Genomic DNA, 11,779 nt, shown 5'->3' with positions numbered 1-11,779 from the left:
GGCTCGCATTGGCTTATTTGGTATTTCTTTATTGCCTAATTATTACATGTTCACCTCTTTATTGTATCTGCTCATAACGGGCTTAGTTGGCGAGCAGTCTGTAACCGGGGCCACTTTTCCGTGAGCGACCCTATACTATTTCACTGCGATCAGCCATGTAACTTTTGAATTGGCTACCACGAGAGGTTCTGCAGAATCACGGAAATTACTTCAACAAGTGTGTGAGTTCTGCAATGAATAAAAACTCTACTCCAGAGGGGAGGCAAGTGCCCCCTCTTGGCGGCTTCCATCCTTCAGTCACCTACACTACTGGTTTTCAATTTTTCTTAAGAACCGTATACCATGCACAAATTAACGGTGAACGAATAAAGATGAATGGCTCCCAAAAAAGAACGATCACCAGTGAACTAGTTCTGAAGGATGAACGTGTCTGTCCATCTCTACACAGCACCCAGCAGCCGTGTACCGCGGCAGGGTGGGTCATTGATGCGTTTCGTGGCAAATTTTACTTTTAAGATTGCAGCATTACTGAGAACCGACAATGAAATTCAACATCTCTTAATATTTTCATCGTGCAAAGAACTGGGGGGGGTGGGGGGGGTGGGGGGGGGGGGAGGGGAGCAGCTAGGTAAGAAACACGGTATTTGCTCAGTGTTGGGGCCTTAAGACGACTGTCGTTTTAGAACGCATTTTAAATTGACGAGTTTATGTTTCGTTGCCATTTTATTGAAACGTTAACCACAAAAACACAATGTCAACGAATATCACTTATTCCGAATTTCACTACAGGATGAATGTCTGGTACCATTTTCTTCTTCTTCTTCTTCTTCTTCTTCTTCTTCTTCTTCTTCGAGTAATGCCAATTCAAAAACAAAGCTCGCAAGTTGAAATCTGCAAGTGAGCTTGTGTGGGTGGATTTTGTTCTCTCCGAAGAGTAAAAAAGCAGCGAGCAGAGCTAAGTGTAAACTTCGGCATATTTGTGGCTGCAGACTTGTGAAGTCGTGAAAATTTACGTCGGAGGGCACAGAAGTCTGGGAGGCTAATGTTGCTATGAAATTAATCACGCACACGTCACACTGCAGGTGTGTTGAGTTCTGGCTGTAGCCGAGTTTCCACACTGTCGACGTAACCCGAGAATCGTAGCGAAAATGCTGGGAAAATTGAGACGTTTATTTCTCTGCTCCTATATGATGAATACTTTCGTCAGTCTTTTGCACGGAATCTATTGTAATGTTGTTAACTGAATTTATCTTTCTGATCAAAGTTTTGAAATACACTAATTGAACTCTAAGCGTATCAAGACACCATCGTATCCAATACGCATATAGACTAGGCAGGCATCCTGCACCGACACAATGACGATGTGTGTGACCGCTTTGAAGTTTCTAACCCGACCATCGTGCTATTTTTCATTCCTTTAACAACAGCTACTTTCCGTTTCAAGGAGAGACTACACACTGAAGCTTCATTTTCTTCAAAAAGAATTTAATGGCTATTTCACATATTTGGAGTGTTTACTCTCAGATCCCAAACGATCTGGATGTATTCGAATTACAAGTATAGCTAAGAATTGTTTGAAACACAGACTGCGGAAGGGGCTGCACCACACCGAAAGATGTGGAAATAATTTTTGATTTCTATCACCATCTAACGGAACGAACTTTACTTCGACCTTGAAACAAACTTTACACGCAGGAGACGGGCTTCCGGCCTGTGCAGAACACACTTGTGTCCCTCGCGCCGCCCACTGCCTGAAGCGCCCCGGACTCAGCGCCCCCTCTCCACCCCCCTTCGCCACCACCCTCCCTCCACCTCCCACGACTCTCACGCGCGGCTACTCGTGCTGCGGACTCGCCGGGGCAGCGACACAGCCCGGCCGTTTTCAGGAAGAAAGAATGCGATCTCTGTGCCGAAGTCGCGACTGCAGGCGACGAAGCGAGCTGCTCAACTTGTCGAGAGGTATTGCAATATAAGTACAGATATGCCTACGTTACGCCTTCTAGAACTTGTGCCTACTGCACGAATAACAGATGCTTTTTGTTTACAGAGGGCTGAAGTTAGTTCGTTACGCCTATGTTAGGCGACACTGAAAACAGGGTGTATACGCGGACAAGGAAAAACATTTCCCGATTTTTCCCCGGATTTCCGGGTTAAAAATACACTTTCTCCCAGGTGAAGAGACGCTTTTTCCGTGATAAGTGACACTATATTTTCCCTTATCAATCCTTTGAATGGTTATGGTTTTATACACAGGCGTATAATTTCCTGGCACTTTAGAAAACGAAACTCGGGGAAAAAAACACGTTTTGGAAATATATTTGGGGTTGAGTTGGGTTGTTTGGGGGAAGAGACCACACAGCGAGGTCATCGGTCTCATTGGACTAGGGAAGTCGGCCGTGCCCTTTCAAAGGAACCATCAAGGCACTTGCCTGGAGGGATTCAGAGAAATCACGGAAAACCTACATCAGGATGGCCGGGCGCGGGATTGAACCGTCGTCCTCCCGAATGCGAGTCCAAATATATTTGATGTGCAGCAACATGTACGCTGCGTATTTTCGTATTACGAAAGTATACATTGGACTTCCACCAAACACCGCATGTTACTTTTCGAATCATTGAAATCGAGATTGCGAAGCGCTATTGTAAGCCAGTCATAGCTCATGTCACGTGATATCGCCAGTCGATGACAGCGGATATTCAGAGCATAGATAGGACACGTGATGTAGACAGCCAACAGCAACATCACTATTCCGTAGCACGGACACACAAACAGGGAAAGTTAATAGTTTAAATTAATATACATAGTGTTGCTACAAGAAAAGAAAAGCTTACACATATAATATTGGTCTCTAACGTTAATAAGCTGCAACAGAAGCTAAGCTTTCGCATATAATGTTGATCTTTTTTGCGCGTGTTGCACTTTAAGATATATCATACAAATGTGCCAGTAAAATTTTTAATAATGACAAATGTCTGATCTTCAGGGTTTGAAATTCTAAATGGCTCGCAATCAAGAAGTTTATTTTTAAATGAGAGTTAAACGCTGTGATTTAAGAAATTCATGGTACATTCTCGCACATAGTTAAACTTACGTAAAAGGATATTTACTTTTAAAGTAACGCATTTCAAACCACCAGTCGCAGTATTTTCCCGCGACTTGTCAGAAATAGGTTTGTTTCAGCAGTTGCCAGAGAATATAGATAACAGGCAACACAGCGCTTGCGCAGCTATAATGACGTAATAAGCCCGTATGTATGTACGTGTAAAATATTGAAAGCTCATACATATGTCATAAAAGAAACAAGACACCAGAGGATACTCCAAGAGCATCGGAATTTCGTGAACCATACTAAAATGTGCACATTTAAAGTGCATACTTAAAGTGCACATTCGTATGTCCAGATTCCCAATGAATTAGACCTAGACCTGATATTAAGCTTTTCAGTGTGGTTTTCGGGATGTAAATTTTCTTGCAGCTCCAGTACTGTATTATATCATATTTGGTTCTTTATTATGGCACAATGCCATACGTACTAGAAGATGGAAACGTGCACTAGAAATGCAGCGAACAGTTGAAACTAGCAAGTACTGTGGAATTAAACATTTCATTTCAGGTACGTTGACCACCTCTGCAGAAAAGGTTAATAAAAGCCAAATTTCTTTAGCAAACAGATGAAAATAACTTCATTGTTCTGCAAGGCGATTAATGCTTGACTGTCATAAAGGTGGAAATAAAATGAAACTAATGACATATTTTAGCTTTCCGTTATTATGTGAATGTATTTTAATTCACTTGATGGCTCCCGGCCACAGATATCCGTTTTGTTTTCATTTGACGTGAGAGTAAACGAAGGGGAAACAGCAAAATCACTGAATGTAAACACGGGTCACGTGGAGACTACCCACTGTAACTCAGACTGCTCTGCGCATCAGCCCCGGATCTACGGACGTTTGCGAAACTGGTCAATACTAAAAAAATCGAATTTTCAAAAATATGTTCATCTTGTAGCGCACCTTTATAGAAAGTCTGGAACATAAAACATGTGTGTTCGAGGAAATGTAATACATATTATTTGGTCTTAAGTGTGCCAAAGTGCAGTGCTCTTGATAAAGCATTATTTTATCGCAAGTCACTGTATTCCGCTCTGTGGAATTGATACGTGTATATTTTGTAATGGATGCCATCAAACTATATTCAGGACAGTGGAAATTGAAATATCTTGTGGTGCCTCTACTGCTCCCAGTCGGCCGGTTTGACAGCCTGCCCCTCTTTAAAAAATCTCGCAATTAACAGTGGATGGGATTATTTGTAATCGGGTGAACAATAACTCTTCAGAAAATTTGCACTCTTTATTGCCAATTGGCTAATAACTTGCTGTTTTGTGTAACAAAATTAGATATAGGATACATAAAACCAATAAAGACAAGAGACAAGGACGAAAGTGCACATTTCTTCAATCCTTAGCTCCTAGCATATTTTTCTCTCTAATGTTGCTACAGCTTTACATGGCGTGCTTTCCTTTCTGCGAAAGAATCTATTACCTCAAAGTTCGTCGAACGTTTTGATACAAGGAAAATCGAAATGTCGTTCTCTAATTATTTTCCGGTTAGGCGTTATTACGTGTTCGTACAACAAGTTTTCCGCGTTACTTCCAGAATAGAACTTGAGCGGCTTCTAGCCGGGGACTGTACAACCGGTCCTTACTAGAGTAGCTATCTGGACAAAAATTTTCTGTCAAAATTTAATTTTCTTGGATACACCGAGAAGATAATACGTAATCTTTCTCAACCGTTATTCCTGCCAGTCGTTTATTTCGCTAGTAATTATAACAACTCTGATCATTCGCAAACCCAATCAACCACACAATCAAGATAGAGATTGGCATTCATCCGTTCGGCTTTACTCTGCTCAGCTCGTATAGCCCCGTCCCCTTTTGCCTGCGTGAAGTGTATTTCTAGATTCGACGAGGATTCTCCTAACGCCGGCCGCGGTGGCCGAGCAGTTCTAGTGCTGCAGTCCGGAAACTCGGTACTGCTACGGTCACAGGTTTGAAACCTGCCTCGGGCATGGATGTGTGTGATGTCCTTAGGTTAGCTAGGTTTAAGTAGTTCTAAGTTCTAGGGGACTGATGACCTAAAATGTTAAGTCCCATAGTGTTCAGAGCCATTTGAACCATTTTTTGATTCTCCTAACAGACACTAGGTACAATATGCGCGCATTCAAAAATCAACTTATGATTCATTCAGAAATCAACTTAAAATGTGTTCAAAAACCAAAAGGGAAGCTTTTCAATATCATATGAATAAATGATAGACAAACGTGCGCTGGATGCTAGGCGCTTGGTGAAACAAGTTCTCCCCCCCTCAAAAATATGAATTTGGCGGCCCTTTTTTCCCGGTAGCACCTAGCTGCCTGCTGCGACTGCTTCACAGCCAACAGTGACATTCCTTTAGCCAAAGTGGGAGAAATTTACTACTCAAACGCGACTCAACTGCGCACCCGCATGAGCCCGCTCGTAACTGCTGAAACGAATCAAATGTAAACAGTTGTGACTTCACGCTCATCGGAGGCAATTTGTTGTTATGAAGCATTGCAGAGTCTTCCCAAAGCCTTTGACACATTTTGCTGTTCGCAGACGCTTGCACGAGCACTGTGTGTCATCGTTGTACATGGCGCATTTCCTTTGCAATTTATTTTCGTTTTTTTTTCTCTCGTTTAGGTTTTATTGTTGAAGTATTATTTTGCAGTAGCGGGAAACAGTAATATCCTTTGTTAGAGTATCGGTTCTTACCAGTCAAAATTACAAAAATGTAACTGAAAACTAAAACAATGAAAAATTCCCGGGTTTTGCACGGTTTTCTCCCGGATGAAAATATTCCCGGATCTCCCGGATCGTATACACCCTGTGAAACTTTCTGCCAGATGCACTTATTTCCATGTTAAGGTTTTGCTGTATACAAAACCTACTTTGAGTGGCCATCCGCCTCGTTCACTAAGTAGCCTGTTATGTATTTAGATATTTGCCTGTCACGATATTAAATTGTAAAAATAAAGAAAAGAAAAACTAAACAGGCAGGCAGATAAAATATATCGTAAAGAGTAAATATTACTGCCTCATTTGACAGAATGTGCACATAGTCATATTTAAGTAAATAAAGGCAATACATGGAAGCGACAGAAAGTACTTCTCAGGACAGAAAATCGTTACTAAGAAATTACAGAGAACTTGCTGCAAATTCGTGTTCCGCACATCAATACTATTAATTCGGTCTCTCGGAATCTAGATACCCTACGCTGAAATACAGCAATAGATTAAAAAGGAGTTTAAATCTGTTACGTGGTTGACACAAGCAATCATCCAGAGCAATCATGCGTACAAAAGGGAAATACGGAAGCGTCCGATCCCTCCCGTCTGCTTTGACCCATGACGTCACAAATATGGCGAAAACAAAAACAAACACACACTTTCCACAAGAAGCCTAATGACACTAACGGGATAAGCGCGGGAAATGGGGTGTTTTGGGTGGGGGCAAACTAAATATAAACAAATTTAGACGCCTTACGTAGCTACAACGTGTAAGTGAAGACAGCCATGCATGAATACCCACCCACCTCCCAGGGGTCGTAACCCCTGCAACCCATAGAAGATAAAGATGCTTCAGTAGCTGATTAGTGTTTTTTGTCTTAAAAAAAATCTCACGGGATAGAACGAACAGATCAGAAAGATAAAATAAGATAAGATAAAACAGAACTGGAGACTGCCACACACAAACCAAACTCCGCGCCGTCATGACGTCACATGACAACACCCTTACGTCACGGGTCAAAGCCGACACGTGGGATCGGACGCTTCTGTCGACCCTACAAAAGTGTTAAACGTGCTGCATCCACGACAGACTTGAGCCTTCCACTGACGTGATGATCGGTCATTCTTCCAGCAAAAAATTAAGACCCTCTCGGTGCTGGAGACGTCTGGCAGTTTTCCAGATCTCAACTCTAGCACCGTATTTATATACTTCCCTCAAATGGACTACCTTCTACTGGAGTAAACGAATAGGTCACGTTGAGTATAGGCCTATTTCTGTTTTGCGTTACAGGGCCCTACACTTAATGGAATAAGTGAACAAAGCCAGAAATTGAGCTTCGAATTTTACCTAGTGTTCATTTTATGTATCAGTTTATACTTGAAAAAACACGTTTTTAACGTTTTATTTTAACTGTGCTATGGGAAAGTAACGTACTTTGTCACAGCCGCGATGATAAATCTACCTCAATTCTCACAATTATTACACTCGAAATGACAATTTCAAGTCTACCGTCGTTATGGGCTGCACGTAAGAATTTACACTGCTCTTTAACCCTTAACTCACGAAGTGCTACCTCCCAGCCCGCGTGAAAATTTGGAACTGTCTCTCAGTCAGTTCTGGCAGAATGGTTCTATACCCCCCACACCTGCCTTTTCCCTCAAGCACCAACTCCACAATAGTTTGTGAGCTGCACTGCTGTCTTCTTTGACTTGTTTACACGTGTTACTGACAAACTATGTCTCCTAGACCGCGACTCGTGAACTTTTCAGTTTTAACGATCGAAAATTTAATGAAACCATTTGTCAGTGGATGCAGGGAGATGTTAGTGACAAAGCCTAAGAAATAGCCGGATCTTACGAGAGCCAGTGATCGCAGTTCTGCTGGCGAAGGGTCATTCAGAGGAACAACTTCAGGACAATAGTGATGTGGTCCTCTGTTTCTCCAATAAAATTCTTAATGCTTTAGTTAAAATTATATGTTCACTGTGGTGATAAAGAAAACAATCCCAGCACTTAATGTCACTTTTTCCGACTTTCGTTTTGTGTCCATAGAGCAGTTTTTATGTGCACGTCGAAATCCCAGCATTTAGTTGACGTGAGAATTTACTTGCTACAGATGTACTGTAATTTTTGAGAATCTAAAATTCAGTTCTGTAAAACTTCGTTTATGTCTACTATTTAAAAATCCGCACAAAATGTTTAATAAAAAGTAAACTCCTGCAAATCAATAAATATTTAAAAAACACTCAATTCTAAAACGAAATGTCATTTAACTTAAAAATATCGAATTATTTGCGCCTTAAATCTCAGATTAAACACAGGGGTCTCAGACCCCATCTTGAAGTATACCTTACAGGAAAGTCACTTCTTTAGTTAAGGGTTAATCTCTTCGTTTGACTCATTTTTTAACACTTTCACATGGCACAAAGGAGCTGCATGAAAAATTTAAAACGGTGGTAGCGACATGGCTGAAGGAGAAAGCATTCTCTAGTACAAATGTATTCATATGTAATAACGAAACCTTTTGTACAATGAAAAATATGATAGTCTTTCATATAATGAAAAATAAGATGATCTTTTACATAACAAAAAATGTGATTGTGAACTAACAAAATTGTATCTGACGACATACAACAAAATTCGTCTGTGCAACCGGTGTAACTAATTATGGATGAGCAGAAGATATGCAGTATTTACATAATAGTATCTATATGTTAACCTTTTGTATAACCATCTGTGGAATTATGTATCTACTCTCTATAATTTGTGTAACCAACTGTATAATTATGTAACAAAATGGTTCAAATGGCTGAGTACTATCGGACTCAACATCTGAGGTAATCAGTCCCCTAGAACTTAGTTTATTTAGGTTTAAGTAGTTCTAAGGACATCACACACATCCATGCCCGAGGCAGGATTCGAATCTGCGACCGTAGCGGTCGCGCGGTTCCAGACTGTAGCGCCTAGAACCGCTCGGACACTGGCCGGCAATTATGTAACAAATGACGATGCCTTATACAGGATAAAAGTTGTCTACAGGCAAATAAAATCCAATTCAATTCAAGTAAAGAAGTTGGTGACAGCGCCAGAACCGGTAACATTCGTTGCTTCGTACAGAAAGATACGACTAATGGGGAAGCATGACTGCAACAATTTTCTGCGCAACAAGCCGCACAGAACTCGACGCGTCTCAAACAGATCTCCGATGCGTTGTAAACGCACCATGCTCTCGTATCACGCAACTTTTAACACGAGAAAAGCCAAACGAAGCGCTGCAGCACTGCAGAGAACAAAAAACGTGTTGTATTTAATCGCTTCCCCTTCAGCAGCAAATCTCCAAAGAGGAGGCGTGACAGAACGATAAAAAAACTAAGATTTCATGAAGCACGAACATAACAGTAACTTTTCAAGGATTCGCGACCTACTCACCCCATCTTCGGCACAGTCTAACCAAGATATAGGGGAACGCAACAGATCGCACGTTCACCACTGCCTCAGTTCCAGAACATTGTAAAAATATTGAAATTAACGCAAGAGCTGTTTCACCCCCAGAATCATGTCGGCATGTCGCCACGTGTTCTGCTTCGCGAGTTGATTCGGAACGCCCGCGCACGAAACAGCTTTTCTTCCCCCAAGTTACGCACATTTTTGCATTTATGAACATAATACATGTACAGAAAAATGTAACAACGTCTGATTACCTTAGAAATGAGTTAACGTGTGTAATATTTGTCGTATAAAAGCGAGAAAAAGAAGAACGGTTTGAAATTATTCTGAACGTGTCTTCAATGCCGCCAGTATTCTCGTTATGAAACGCTGCATGAATACGCTCTCGTTAATTTGCACTCCGTTTTAAGCAAAAAAAAGTTTGTCGCGTCTAAATATTCATGACGTATCTCCTGACGTGTTTGCCGTACAATGATATAATTTAGCCGATACTTTCAGTGGCGTATGTGGATACTGCCTGCGAAGTGCGCTGCAAACAGCGTCGGTACTAATGAAGCAATAAAACGCCATGTCTGATGCCGAAGGTGACTGCACGAGCAGCGAAAAGGTGGTTGTTCACGTTTGTCGTTTGTAGAGCCAGAAGGAAGGAGGTTAGCGAGGGAAATAACAGTCTTTGAAAGTTTGTTGAGTTTATCGCAAATCGCTAAGCTGTCTCGTTCTCAAATACTGGGTGACTAACGTCCAGGAATTTCAACGCCTCCAAGAGACACGCTAAGTGGACTGTGATACTTTTCTTACTGCGTGAGACCCGTAACAAAATTGTACCTCTTAAATACTGGATTACGACGGCATTTTAGATGTTTAAATTCGGTCAGTTTATGTGAAACATTCAAAATTAAATTTCTGCCGGGGGTTCCGTAACAGATGTCTATGGAACCGGAGGCAGAAGACGCAGTGTTGTACTAAAACTCAGTCTGCTGCATTTGATGGTTATCGCCAACTTTGGTCCTACGGACATATGTTATTTCGATGCAGCGACATAATAAAGAACGCGTGGTTTTGACTTTAAATATGTGTGGTACGAGAATTCTGCAGGAATCTACACTGGCACATCGAAACACTGACAGACAATGTGGCGCTATTTTCCATTTGTACCACGTTGTTCTCTGTCAGGTTTTGAGCGATTAAATGACTCTAGAAAGGCAGGAAATAACGAGAAAAAAATTATTAAACACTCGACACGGTAAATTAACACACTATTCGCCATTCGTAGCGATGCTAATTTTCTGTTTTCAAAGTACGACGCTGCATTGGAGAGGAGCAATTTTGCTGACTTTGCGAGTTAGGCGACGGACCACACAGAAGCGTGCAAAACAGCGGAACAACATCCGCAGCTTCCAGAAATTACAGTAGAGGCCGGCTGCCCGCCTTACCTTCCTCTGGTATTCCCCCGGAGAAGTGATAGAAAGGAGCTCTCGAGCAGGCAGCACCGCGTCTCGCCGTTCTATACGCCTCGCTCCTCACTCAAGAACTGGGCCGCACAAACAGCCGAGGCGCGCGGAAGTTCTACGTCATCGTAGCCGCGCATGCGCAGTAGCGCCTTATTTCTCGCGCTGGAAAACTGCTTTCTGACGTCACGGGGCGGCGTTGCCAGCTGGGCCCAGGGCAGGCGAGGGAGCGGCTGCGGCAAGCCGGCGAGGCGTCTACGTCGGTGTGCGCACTGCCGGGCCGCCTGCCTCCATCGACACCACGGCGTCTCGTGGTGCGCTTTGCTGTTCGCAAGGCAAACCCCGTTTACGTGGGGCTCCCAACACAGGATTTCGTAAACCGAACTCCCAATACCGCTTCTGCGAAGTCATATAAACACTTCAAAATCTACTCTGGAAATTCGCTTTTTTCCCTTCCTTTGCACAGGTGTTCAATAGCACCCGTTGAGATGCATGTGATTTGTCAATGCGGTGTTCAAATTGTTCCCACACTGCAGCGAGCAGGTTTCAAGTCACAGCTTCCACAGCTTCTGTTCTGCGATGTTTCAGTTCATTCACTGTTGCTGGTAACGGAACCACATAGACAGTCTTTCGTAAGCTCCCACAAGGAATAATCACAAACAGTCCGGTCCGGTGACCTTGGAGGCCACTAATGTAAGACTATCATTTGGTCCATTGGGGTGAGCTGCAGTCCCTCGGCCTGGGGCCGCATCAGGTGTAAGAGCAGGGTGTGGGGTGGGGTGGGGTGGTTCATAAATTCCTCATGGATAATTTTCTTTGCTAGTTATTTGCGATTGTGCTTATGGCAAAAGTTGGCAACAAATTTAGCTACCTGGTATAATGCAAATTTATGTCTAAACTTAATTTTAAATCAGGGTAGTTAACGATAAAATTTCTCGTGTTAATGATTATTTAAATATTTATGCTTATCAAGGTTAACCATTACGATTCTTTTATTTTTACACACTTATAAACACTGCTTTTTCTATTCTCTGTTCTCTTCTTTGCCTTCAAATGTGTCTCAGTGTAAGGAGAGTT

General features: G+C 42.2%; 1 protein-coding gene across 1 annotated transcript in view; it reads right to left on the bottom strand.

The window, feature by feature from the left end:
- Window positions 1-10,789, bottom strand: part of LOC126213070 (ankyrin repeat domain-containing protein 23-like) — a 41,319-nt gene extending 30,530 nt beyond the window's left edge. The window contains exon 1 of the mRNA XM_049940657.1: window positions 10,688-10,789. The gene's annotated coding sequence lies outside the window, so the exon portion shown is untranslated. The remainder of the gene's footprint in view (window positions 1-10,687) is intronic.
- Window positions 10,790-11,779: the final 990 nt, after the last annotated feature.

This window comes from Schistocerca nitens, chromosome 11, assembly GCF_023898315.1.
Source record: "Schistocerca nitens isolate TAMUIC-IGC-003100 chromosome 11, iqSchNite1.1, whole genome shotgun sequence".
Lineage (NCBI taxonomy): Eukaryota > Metazoa > Arthropoda > Insecta > Orthoptera > Acrididae > Schistocerca > Schistocerca nitens.
Note: the sequence above shows the minus strand (reverse complement) of the source record. Positions and strands in the feature narration are given on the sequence as shown.